The sequence below is a fragment of the Diospyros lotus genome, chromosome 1 (genome assembly GCF_014633365.1).
Source record: "Diospyros lotus cultivar Yz01 chromosome 1, ASM1463336v1, whole genome shotgun sequence".
Lineage (NCBI taxonomy): Eukaryota > Viridiplantae > Streptophyta > Magnoliopsida > Ericales > Ebenaceae > Diospyros > Diospyros lotus.
This window is the reverse complement of record NC_068338.1, coordinates 44,965,466-44,979,032: the sequence shown is the minus strand read 5'-3', so window position 1 is coordinate 44,979,032 and position 13,567 is coordinate 44,965,466.

Sequence of the window (13,567 nt, the reverse complement as noted above, 5' to 3'; positions counted from 1 at the left end):
CTTCACAAAAATAACCTCGAACAACGTGTAACCTACTTCGTCATCAAATTCGAGGTTTGTAAAACTAAAATAACACCAAACATACCTCAAAATACCACAACACATGCCTACACTGGGAAGCATTCCACCCATGGTTACGACCTACCCCAACCCATGTATGCAACCACCATTCCACCACCCCTTTTTCGATCCTTTGAATCCCCTAAACCACTCAGCACATGATGAAGTAGTCATATTTTTGGCACCTAGGCCTTTTGGACAATCCTGAGCCAAGCAGTTGCCTTCTCTTCAAGTGTAGCACTCATTGGCTTCCTCTTTGGCCCTTAACCAAGTTTTCAAACTTGCATGATTTTCAAGAATGAAATAACTGAGATCGTTACCTTTTGGTTTGAGGATTCCCCTCTTAAGTTCCCAGGCCATGTCTTTTCCCAAATCGTTGGGTATTTCTTGCCTGGAATAGTCATACTCAAAATCATATCATCAATACTTAAACCTTAACGATAAAATAATTCCCGAAACATTCATAACCAACTAATCATTGGTAAATCATAAATTAGTCACCCTTCTATTCCCAAAAATCCAGGTTGTTACAACTTCCCCTTGAAGCCTTTCCCATGTCCCATAATCGTCTTGCAACTCTATTACACTATCCTTTGGCTTAAAGTTTCTTCCTCGAGTTCCCAAGTTGTGTCTTTTCTCAATTTTTTTGAGATCATCAAGTGTTTTTCATTAGTCCAACAAATTCCTAATATCTATATCCCTAATCTGTATAAGGATTTCACGAACTAGGTACTTACCAAACCTTTATTAGGTTTGTAATCTTAAATTAAATAATTTCCCAAATTTCAAAATTCTTCTAAAGCAATTAAACGATAAAATAGTCTCCCGAGCACTTATTGTCTAAAATCCTCAAACATTTTAAATCCATCAAATACCTGTAAAACATTTGTAAATTCTAACGAACCATGAATCCAAATGTCTTCAAAGATCCAGTTAGTCTTCCCAAAATTTCTTAACAATAAACTGCTCTAAAAATATAATACAAGAAACTGATAAATTATAATCCAAAAATCTTAAGATTATTTCCTCTATCTCCCTAGCTTTTGTGGGACCAATTAATCGTCACCCAAATGTTCCAACATTTATATCCTCAAAATTCCAAATTTCTCGCAAACAAAGTAGTCTTCCAAATTCCTTTGATCTTTCCCTATCCTGTAAAACAATTAGGTATACCTCAAACGATTATTACCTATAATTCTCAAGATTTTGGATGTATCAAAGTCTTGAAAAATAGTTGTTAATAAAAGATTCTAACCATCCATATCCGAAAGTATCGCCAAATCTGATTGGTCTCCCAAGACTCCCAATATTTATCAAATTTCTACAAAGCAGTTATTAATCAAGTATTCTAAGTAACCATACATGGAATGTCTCCAAAAGTCCCGTGAGTCACTCAGGATTTCGGCTAAGAGTTTAATCTCATCAAATAATAAAAATGCTTACGTATACCCTACTCATCGAATTCCAATATCTCCCAAATCTAGTTAGTCTCACACAAATTTACATCTAAGGGTTTATTCTTTACCAAAACACTTACCATACCCTTCCAACAAGCTCTCCTATCCTTTCCTCGTGGGGGTGCAACTCCTCCTCCTGAGTGTTGGTCCTACGTTGATTAGGAGTATTTGACATAAGGTTGCGTGTTCCCTGAGTGTTCACTACTTAAAAATATTCTCATAGGAAATCCTGAGATCGACACTCACATATTGGCAATAAGTTAGCCCCGAAATGTTCATAACAAATCAATAAGACCAAAGCACCTAATCATAAATTTCCCACCTTTCCCAACCTTTTGATTATCGGTCCACAAAACATCTACATGTCTAATACCCATATGCCCACCAAATACCTATCCCCGATATTCATGTAAGAAATCTGCGATGCTTATCAAATGATAACCTCGACTCAATTAATCTACAAAATTCCTAGTAGACAATAATCTTTTAGGATCCTATCCTCAAGACTGCAAAACATCTAATAACCTTGGTTTAATTTGATCTCCCAAAATTTTCGTAACATAATAATCTCCAAAGAATCGATAGCCAAAATTCTAAAGATTTTCAAATCCCTCAAATACCGGCAAAACATTGGTTAATGCCATCCATCCACAAATCAAAATATCCTCAAAATCCAAATTTCCAAAAGTTCAATTTCCCTGCTAGTACTCCAATTTTCTCAAATTTCTTAAAAAGAAATTCCAACAATTAGTATATCAAATTATTCCTCCAACATCTAGTGAATTTCCTCAAAATTCTTGACTAGGAGTTTAATCTCTTCAAGATAATCAAAATACTCACTTTTATCAAACCTCATCTACTTGCCAGTCGAATGTTGTGGGTATTCCTTTTTAAGTACCGCAAGTATTCCTATACCTATCCTGATATCAAGGAATCTTTCAAAGTTAGTATCATCAGATGTACCTCTTATAAAGAATCTGTGATGTGCCTATCAAACCCCTTTAGGTCCATAATCTTAGCTATATTAATTTCTTGAATCCCAAAATTTCAGTAGGTAATAAAATAAGCTTCCAAAGAATCCCCCAAAATTCTTTGTAAAGAAAACTGAGAGTTAATAATCTCCTCAACACCAAATATCCTTTACAAACACCTGCTCATAGGGGTTCTAATTTCTTAGATTCACAAGATTTTTTTTTTTTGCCCAAGAGTCTAATTTCACCAAGTAAGCAAAGTACTTACTTGCATCTCATTCCGACATACTCACTCATCGAATTTTGCTTTCCTTAACGGAAATAACCTCGAACAATGGGTAACCTACCTCGTCATCAAACTCAAGGTTCGTAAAACTACAATAACACCAAACATACCTCAAAATACCACGACACATGCCTACACTAGGAAGCATTTTACCCATGCTTACGTCCTACCCCGACCCATGTATGCAACCACCATTCCACTACCCCTTTCTCGAACCTCCGAATCCCCAAGCCCACTCAACACACGATGCAGTAGTCATATTTTTGGCACCTAAGCCTTTTGGAAAATCCTGAGCCACGCCGTCGCCTTCTCCTCAAGTGTAGCACTCTCTGGCTTCCTGTTTGGCCCTTAACCAAGTTTCCAAACTTGCATGATTTTCCAGAATGAAATAACTGAGATAGTTACCTTTTGGTTTGAGGTTTCCTCTCTTAACTTCGTAGGCCGTGTCTGTTCCCAAATCGTTGGGTATTTCCTGCTTGGAATAGTCATACTCGGAATCATATGATCAATACTTAAACTTTAACGGTAAAATAATTCCCGAAACATTCATAACCAACTAATCATTGGTAAATCATAAATTAGTCACCCTGCTATTCCTAAAAATCCAGGTTGTTACAACTTCCCCTTGAAGCCTTTCCCATGTCCCATAATCGTCTTGCAACTCTATTATTCTTAATCGACAATCAATTCTAGCATCTGTGACACTACCCTTTGGCTTAAAGTTTCTTCCTCGAGTTCCCAAGTTGTCTTTTCTCAAATTTTTTGAGATCATCAAGTATTTTTCATTAATCCAACAAATTCTTAATATCAATATCCCTAATCTGTATCCGGATTTCACAAACTAGGTACTTACCAAACCTTTTTTAGGTTCGTAATCTTAATTTAAATAATTTCCCAAATTCTGAAATTCCTCTAAAACAATTAAACCATAAAATAGTCTCTCGAGCACTTATTGTCTAAAATCCTCAAAATTTTAAATCCATCAAATACCAATAAAACATTTGTAAATTCTAACGAACCATGAATCCAAATGTCTTCAAAAATCCAGTTAGTCTCCCCAAAATTTCTTAACCATAAAATGCTCTCACAATATCCATAAGAAACTGATAAACTGTAATCCAAAAATATTAAGATTATTTCCTCTATCTCCCTAGCTTTTGTGGGACCAATTAATCGTCACCCAAATGTTCCAACATTTATATCCTCAAAATTCCAAAATTCTCGCAAACAAAGTAGTCTTCCAAATTCCTTTGATCTTTCCCTATCCTGTAAAACAATTAGGTATACCTCAAACGATTATTACCTAGAATTCTCAAGATTTTGGATTTATCAAAGTCTTGAAAAATAGTCGTTAATACAAGATTCTAACGATCCATATCCGAAAGTATCCCCAAATCCGATTGGTCTCCCAAGACTCCCAATATTTATCAGATTTCTACAAAGCAGTTATTAATCAGGTATTCTAACTAACCATACATGGAATGTCTCCAAAAGTCCCATGAGTCACTCAGGATTTCGGCTAAGGGTTTAATCTCATCAAATAATAAAAATGCTTACGTATACCCTACCCATCGGATTCCAATATCTCCCAAATCCAGTTAGTCTCGCACAAATTTACATCTAAGGGTTTATTCTTTTGCAAAACACTTACCATACCCTCCCAACAAGCTCTGCTATCCTTTCCTCGTGGGGGTGCAACTCCTCCTCTTGAGTGTTGCTCCTACGTTGATTAGGAGTATTTGGCATAAGGTTGCGGGTTCCCTGAGTGTTCACTACCTCAAAATATTCTCATAGGAAATCGTGAGATCGACACTTACATATTGGCAATAAGTTAGCCCCGAAATGTTCATAACCAATTAATAAGACCAAAGCTCCTAATCATAAATTTCCCACCTTTCCCAACCTTTTGATTATCGGTCCACAAAACATCTACATGTCTAATACCCATATGCCCACCAAATACCTATCCCCGATATTCATGTAAGAAATCTGCGATGCTTATCAAATGATAACCTCGACTCAATTAATCTACAAAATTCCTTGTAGACAATAATCTTTTAGGATCCTATCCTCAAGATTGCAAAACATCTAATAACCTCGGTTTAATTTGATCTCCTCAAATTTTCGTAACATAATAATCTCCCAAGAATCGATTGTCCAAAATTCTCAAGATTTTCAAATCCCTCAAATACCTGCAAAACATTTGTTAATGCCATCCATCCACAAATCAAAGTATCCTCAAAATCCAATTTGTCTCCTAATACTCCAATTTTCTCAAATTTCTTAAAAAGAAATTCCAACAATTAGTATATGAAATTATTCCTCCAACATCTAGTCTATTTCCTCAAATTTTTTTACTATGAGTTTAATCTCTCGAAGATAATCAAAATACTCACATTTACCAAACCTCATCTACTTGCCTGTCGGATGTTGTAGGTAGTCTTTTTTAAGGCCCGCAAGTATTCCTATACCTATCTTGAAATCAAGGAATCTTTCAAAGTTAGTATGATCAGATGTACCTCTTATAAAGAATCTGTGATGTGCCTATCAAACCCCTTTAGGTCCATAATCTCAGCTATATTAATTTCTTGAATCCCAAAATTCTTGTAGGAAATAAAATAATCTTCCAAAGAATCCCCCAAGAATTCTTTGTAAAGAAAACTGAGAGTTAATAATCTCCTCAACACCAAATATCCTTTACAAACATCTTCTCATAGGGGTTCTAATTTCTTAGATTCACAAGATTTTTTTTTTTTTTTGTTTAAGAGTCTAATTTCACCAAGTAATCAAAGTACTTACTTGCACCTCATTCCAACTTACTCACTCATCGAATTTTGCTGTCCTTGACGGAAATAACATCGAACAACGTGTAACCTATATCGTCATCAAACTCAAGGTTCGTAAAACTAAATAACACCAAACATACCTCAAAATACCATAACACATGCCTACACTGGGAAGCATTCCACCCATGGTTACGACCTACCTCGACCCATGTATGCAACCACCATTCCACCCACTCAAAAGGGGTACAAATGTTACCATCCTCTCACTAAAAAATTTTATGTCTCCAAAAATGTCACGTTTATGGAACCTACACCTTTTTTTGGCTCATTCTAGGCTAGTCCCCAGGGGTAGACTTTGATTCAAGGTGACCACCCTCCTAGTGATAGTGGCATCTTCTTTCCTTTTGTTCATCCTATTCTTACATCTTCTCAGCCCCCTAGCCATCCTATTATCTCTCCTCAGTCTCCAAACAACAATCATGAATCAGACCTCAATCAAGGTATGATTGAGCAGGAGCAGGGGCAATCAGATAATCAAGAATTGTTGCCCTTTGTGAGGTATAAGGGATCTCCTTATGTATTCAAACGTAGATAGCCCCAGCATGTACCATCATTAGCTCTTAGTCAAGATATAAATCCCATTCAACCTAGACATACCTATAGCCATTCGAAAACGGGAAAAAAAGCTGCACTCAACACCCATTAACCAACTCCTTGTCCTACCATCGTCTTTCCCAAAATCACAGGGCCTTCTTAGTATCCTGGGACTCCATTGAAATCCCTAAGTCAGTTGATGAGGCTTTAAAAGATCTGAACTAGAGGCAAGCCATGTTGGAGGAGATGAAAGCTTTGAAGAAGAATCATACATGGGACTTAGTGCCTCAACCACAGGGTGTTACACCAGTTGGCTGCAGGTGGATTTTCAATATCAAATACAATGCTGATGGAACCCTAGAGAGATACAAAGCTAGATTGGTTGCCAAGGGCTACACTCAATCATATAGCATAGACTATCTTGAGACATTTGCTCCTGTGGCAAAGATGAAAACTGTGAGAGTTCTTTTATCCTTGGCAGCTTACTCTGGGTAGAGCCTACAACAATTGGATGTCAAAAATACATTTCAACATGGAGATTTGGAAGAAAAAGTTTTTATGGAGTTGCCCCCCAGATTTTAGGAAGGGGAAGCAGGGCAAGTGTGCAGATTAAGGAAGGCACTCTATGGGCTCAAACAATCTCCAAGAGCATGGTTTGGTAGGTTTTCTAAGGCCATGACAGGTATGGGATATAACCAAAGCAGGGGTGATCATACACTTTTCTTCAAGCATTCAAACAAAGAGAAGGTTACTGCTCTATTAGTATATGTAGACAACATAATAGTCACAGGGAATGATGCAAAGGAACAAAAGATTCTCAAGGACAAGTTAGCCAAGGAATTCGAGATTAAAGACCTTGGTCCCCTTAAGTATTTTTTAGGGATTGAAGTTGCCTATTCTAAGGCTGGAATATTTCTCTCCCAAAGGAAATATGTGTTGGACTTGTTAGCTAAGACAGGGGTATCAGGAGGAAGAGGATCTAATGTGCTGGTAGAGCCTAACAGCAAGTTGGGAGTTGATCCTAATAGTTAACTAATAGATAAGGGCAAATACCAAAGGCTGGTAGGCCATCTAATATACTTGTCTCACACTAGGCCTGATATTGCCTTTGGTGTTAGCATAGTGAGCCAATTCATGCACAACCTGAAAAGAACATATGCAGGCAGTAAGAAAGATCTTAAACTATTTAAAGGCTACCTAGGTAAGGGGATCTTGTTTAAATCAAGAGAATAATTGGTTATTAAGGGATTTACAGATGCAGACTATGCAAGATCTCTTATTGACAGAAGATCAACTAGTGGGTATTGTGTATTTCTTGGTGGAAACCTTGTGTCATGGAGGAGTAAGAAGCAAAGTGTTGTGGCAAGATCAAGTGTGGAGGCTGAATTCAGAACAATGGCTCTTGGCTTATGTGAGGTGTTGTGGCTAAGAATCATCCTAGAAGATTTGAAGATCAAGGTTCAAGGCTCAATCAAGGTGTTCTGCGACAACCAATCAGCCATCAGTATTGCCCTTAATCCTGTTCAACATGATAGGACAAAGCATGTTGAAATAGATTGGCACTTTATTAAAGAGAAGTTGGATGCAAGCCTGATCAAAATACCCTATGTTTCATCTAAGGAACAAGTGGAAGATGTGTTAACTGATGGGCTTGCAGTTAAGAGGTTCGAGGATTTAATATGCAAGCTGTGAATGATTGACATACACTCTCCAGCTTGAGGGGGAGTGTTGGATCACGAGGATATCTGAGACTAAGGCGGTAAAGATTTGGTCTAATATAGAACCTTCCTTCTAGAGATATCCGAATCTGGTTAGGATTAATTCCTAAACTAGAATTAGGATCTTTCTTAAAAGTCTACATATATTTTTCCTTCTTTTTTTTTTTTTCTTATTGTTGATTATCTTTCCTTTCTTATTGTTTCCTTTGTTGTTGTATTCCCTCTCTATAAGAGAGCTGATTGTGTTCATAGTTGGAATGAATGAGATTATTGATTCTCTCCTAAGTTTAACATTATTTATTATAATTATCAAATATATATTCTTAAATAAAACTATTAATCAAGAATAGTTATTAAAATTATGAAAAATTTTAATCACTTAATTTACCTCCCCATCTTGAGTGGCCATACCTTAAGGGATCAACAATTGGTATTAGAGAAGGCTTCTAAAAGAGTTGAACCCTTAGTTTTTACTTCAACTTAGAAAAGATCTAAATGGCCTCGTTTACTAACCAAGCCATAGCCAAAGGACCGTCACCCTCTAGACCACCATTCTTCAATGACACAAATTTTGCTTATTGGAAAATGAGGATGAAATCATATTTATTTTCAATAAATTATTATTTGTGGAAAATAGTTAGAGATGATTTTGTTATATCTAAACTAGAAGAAAATGATTGGAATGAAGACATTAAAAAACAACAAATGGATCACAAAACTATATAATCTTTTGTTCAATTCTTCCTAGTGAATATGAGAAATTATATGCTTGTTCTACATCACATGAAATTTGGAGAAAATTAGAAGTAGTGTATGAAGGTACCAATCAAGTAAAAAATACAAAGATTAATCTCCTAATGTCTCAATATGAAAAATTTAAATTACTTCAAAATGAAAATATTAGTGATATGAATCATAGATTCCAAAAGATTATAAACAATCTTAAAATGTTAGGAAAAATAATTTCGAAAGAAGATCAAATTAAGAAAATTCTTAGATCTCTAACATTAGATTGGCAACCTTTAGTGACTGCTATTTCCCAAGCTAAGAATTTGAAAGAATTAAAAATGGAAGAATTAATAGGAACACTTCTAATTCATGAATTAATATTAAACAAGACTAATGAGGATACTAAAGGTAAGAAAACCCTAGTCTTAAAAGCAAAAAAAGAATTTGAGTCTAGCGAAGAGGAGGAAGAAGAGGATGAAACAGCCTTTCTAACAAAAGTATTTGCTAGAATAATGAGAAGAAAAAAAAAATAAGCGTAGGAGAATATCTGCTACTTGCTTTAAATGTAAAAAGAGTGGGCACATGCAATTTGATTACCCAAAAGATAAGAGAGATAATGAAGTAGAAAAAAAAATATTTAAAAAATAAAAAAAACATGCTTTCTCGACATGGGATGCAGATGATTCATCCCAATCCGAAAATGAACAAGCACAAATGTAGTTCATGGCTATAGAAGAAGATATGGAGTCAGAAGAATTACAAAAGATATACGAAGAATTATATATAAAATATCAATCTATTAAGAAAAAAAGTAAAAATCATCAAGAAGAATCATGAAGAAGAAAATGAAAAATTAAAAGGAGAAATAAAGAACTTAGAAGAAAAATCTCAAGAGCTCAAGAAATAAAATGAAAATAAATTAAAAGATCAATTAATTAATTTTCAAAGGCCGAATAGACTAATATATCCTGAACTTAGGGTCAATTTTCAATTTTATCCAGTTTTGACCTTTGCTTCAATTTGATCACCAAACTTTCACTTTTGTTTCAATTTTATCCTCGATCCAATAAGCGTGTGTCCCAGCTTACATGGTAGCTGATGTGACATGATGACATGTCCAATAATGGACACATCAACAAAATGGGTCAATTAGGTAAGATCTAGGTTAGAACTATGGGTAAAATTGGGTCGGGCTAGGTCGGATCTGGGCCAAGTCTGGTGTGCTTGGAATGGCTACAATTTTCTCTCTGTCTTCTACAATTTCACACGGCATAATCATGCCTAGATTCTTCCCAAAAAACCCTCTTGTCCGAAATCTCTGAAAACAACCCCAATTCTCTGGACCATCCAAGATTCGAATACACATCTAAATTATCAGCCTTCAACTTCCCATCCTTGATTTGCTTTGCCTTCAATCTCTTTATCAAAATCTCCAAATCGTCCACAATCTTCCATGTATCGTCGAACACGATCCCGTGGTTCGGCGATGCCGCCCAGGCCGTCGTCTGCTGCTTCTTGTGCGGCTCCACCACTTTCTCGTTTCCTATTGAGGACAACAATGCTTCTTTTGACGCATTGCCCGCCTTCACTCTAGGCCCAGCGCGTCGAAGTCGCGGTCCACTTCTCCGCCACTGTCATCGTAGGTCTGCAACAACCCATCGAATGTCAGCCCCTTCTCGCCGTCGGTGAATTCGCCGTAGGTCCGAAAAACCTCGTCGAGAATCACGTTTATTTGCTCGTCGCTGAACTTCACCCTAGGATTTACAGCGACAACGAGGGTCGCCATTTCCTCCCTATTTAGCTCGCCATCTCTGTTGGTGCCGAATTGCTGAAAGATTCTCTTCACCTTCTCCGATCTGCTGCCTCTTGTTGCCATCCCCAAATCACGGTTCCAAAAATTTTCCTAGGGTTTCAGAAAAAATAAAAAGATAGGGGACAGAGAGAAAATTGCAACCATTCCAAACACACCAGACTCGGCCCAGATCCGACCCAATTTACCCATAGTTCTAACCCAGATCTTGCACAATTTACCCATAATGGACACATCATCACACCACATCAACTGCCACGTAAGCTGGGACACACGCTTATTGGATTGAGGATAAAATTGAACCAAAAGTGAAAGTTTGATGACCAAATTGAAGCAAAGATCAAAACTAGATAAAATTAAAAATTGACCATAAGTTATACTAGTCTATTCAGCCATTTTCAAAAAGAAAAACAAAAAGTATGAAAACTCTAGTCTTAAAAACAAATGAAGAATCCAAGTCTAGTGTAGAGAAAGAAGAGGATGAAACAGCTCTTCTAACAAAAGTATTTGCTAGAATAATGAGAAAAAGAGAAAAAATGAGCATAGAAATATCTCCTACTTGCTTTAAATGTAAGAAGAGTGGGCACATACAATTTGATTGCTTGAAGGATAAGAATGAGAAGAAAGGAAAAAAAAAAAAAGATTTAAAAAATTAAAGAAACATGTTTCTCTCGACATGGGATGCAGATGATTCATCCCAATCCGAAAATGAACAAGCACAAATGTACTTCATGGCTATAGAAGAAGAAGAAGAAGAAAAAGAAGATATGGAGTTAGAAGAATTACAAAAGGTATACAAAGAATTATATATAAAATATAAATCTATTAAGAAATAAGTAAAAACCATCAAGAAGAATCATAAAGAAGAAAATGAAAAATTAAAAGGAGAAATAAAGAATTTAGAAGAAAAATCTCAAGAGCTTAAGAAATAAAATTAAAATAAATTAAAAGATCAATTAATTAATTTTCAAAAAGAAAACAAAATATTAAAAACTCAAAATAATAAATTATTAGTAGAAAAGAATGTCATAGAGAAAAGTTTAACCATGTTAATTTTAAAGAAAAATTCAAAACCCAAACTAAAGTACAAAGCACCTAAGAGAGAATGGAAACAATCTAGATGGAGACCCCAACCTAAGAAAGTAATATAGGGCAAATGTGGATACCCAAACGGGTAGTACAAACAATGAATGATTTAGATCACAAAATTTTAATATTGCTCCTCATCCACATACATCAAGACTAGTCAAATCATTTAATCCTAATGAAAAAAGATTAAAGGGAACCGTCTATAGATTGGTACCCAAACCTAAAGCATGATCTTATATATGTGCAAATGTGCGTGAGGGAGCAAAAAGTGGTATATCGACAGTGGTTGCTTACGGTACATGACCGGTGAGAAAGATTTATTCTAGATCTCACTCCCAAAGATGGAGGATCTGTCACGCTTGGGGACAATGCCAAAGATAAAGTGGTTGGTATAGGTACGGTTGGCTAGCTACATTCCACTACTATTAGAAATGTTTTCTTAATAGAAGGTTTAAAACATAATCTTCTTAGCATTGGTGAATTATGTAATGATGGCTATAAAGTTATTTTTAGACAAAGGCACTATCTCGTTATTAAAAACTACAACTCCATTATTATTTGTGCTAATAGGCAAGGCAATGTATACATTGCTGATATTGAGGAAATTAATGCAAAATGACTTATGGTGAAAAATGAAGATATTCTCTTATGGCATAGAAGATTAGGTCATGTTAATCCGAACCTAATTAGAAAAATAGCTAATAAAGATTTAGTTATAGGTCTCCCTAAGATAAAATTTAATGAAGAAATATCTTGTGTGATATTTGTTACCAAGGAAAACAAACTAGAGCTTCCTTTAAATCTAAAAATGAAATATCAACCAGTAAGCCTCTACAAACTCTTGCACATGGACTTATATGGACCCACCCGAACTAGAAGTATGGGTGGAAAATTTTATGCATATGTTGTAGTAGATGATTTCCCTAGGTTTATTTGGGTATTGTTTTTAGCATCAAAGGATGAAGTGTTTCAAAATTTCGTTAAATTAGCTAAAAGAGTTGAAAGAGAGCGAGATGATAGAATAGTCACTATTAGAAGTGATCATGGTGGGGAATTTGAGAATAAAAATTTTATGGAGTTTTGTGAAGCAAATGGTATTCTTCACCAATTCTCCACACCTAGAACCCCACAACAAAATGATATTGTTGAAAGGAGAAATAGGACTCTTCAAGAGATAGCTAGGACCATGATTTTGGAGAATAACTTGCCTATTTATTTTTGGGTCGAAGCGGTCAATACCGCTTGCTATATCCTAAATAGGTTTAATCTAAGACAAGGCATCAAGAAAACACCATTTGAATTATACTATGACAAAAAACCTAACATATCTTATTTTAGAGCCTTTGGATGTAAATGTTTTATTTTGAACACAAAAGACAATATAGGAAAATTTGAAGCTAAAAGTGACCAAGGGATCTTCTTTGGATATTCAAATACTAGTAAGACTTATAGAACTCTGTCAAATTTGGGACAAAATTTAAATGAAGCAACAGTGATGACAAGTCAGCCATTGCCATGACAAAGAATTCAGTTCAGCATGGGAGAACAAAGCACATAAATTTAAAGTTTCATGCTATTAGAAAAGCTGAAAAACTTGGCAAAATTAAGTTGGCTCATTGCTCTTCAGAAAATCAGATTGCTGATATAATGACTAAAGCTTTGCCCAAAGCTAAATTTGAGTTCTTGAGAGCTAAGCTGGGAGTCTCAAAGAAAAATCTCAAGGAGGACTGTTGAGCTGTGAGATTTTTCTAGATACTCTAAAAAGCAAAGAAGTATTACTTTTTATATTTTTGCTGTGAAAACTACTATTTTTGTCAAGATTAGTCAGAAAGGAATGGAGATCCTAGATTTAAGAATCCTTGTCTTGAAAAAGTTATGTAAAATCTGTCTAAGTTTGGTATTGACCAAACAGTGCTGTACCTGAAGATTTTCTGTATATATTAAGCTGAATGAATGGAGAGTCTCTCTCGTCTTCCAAAAACACTTTTCCGTTGTTTTCCCCAGGTCTTTCCATTCTCTGAAACAACAAGATTAGATAAAGATCTGGCATTACAAAAGGAAAAGAAA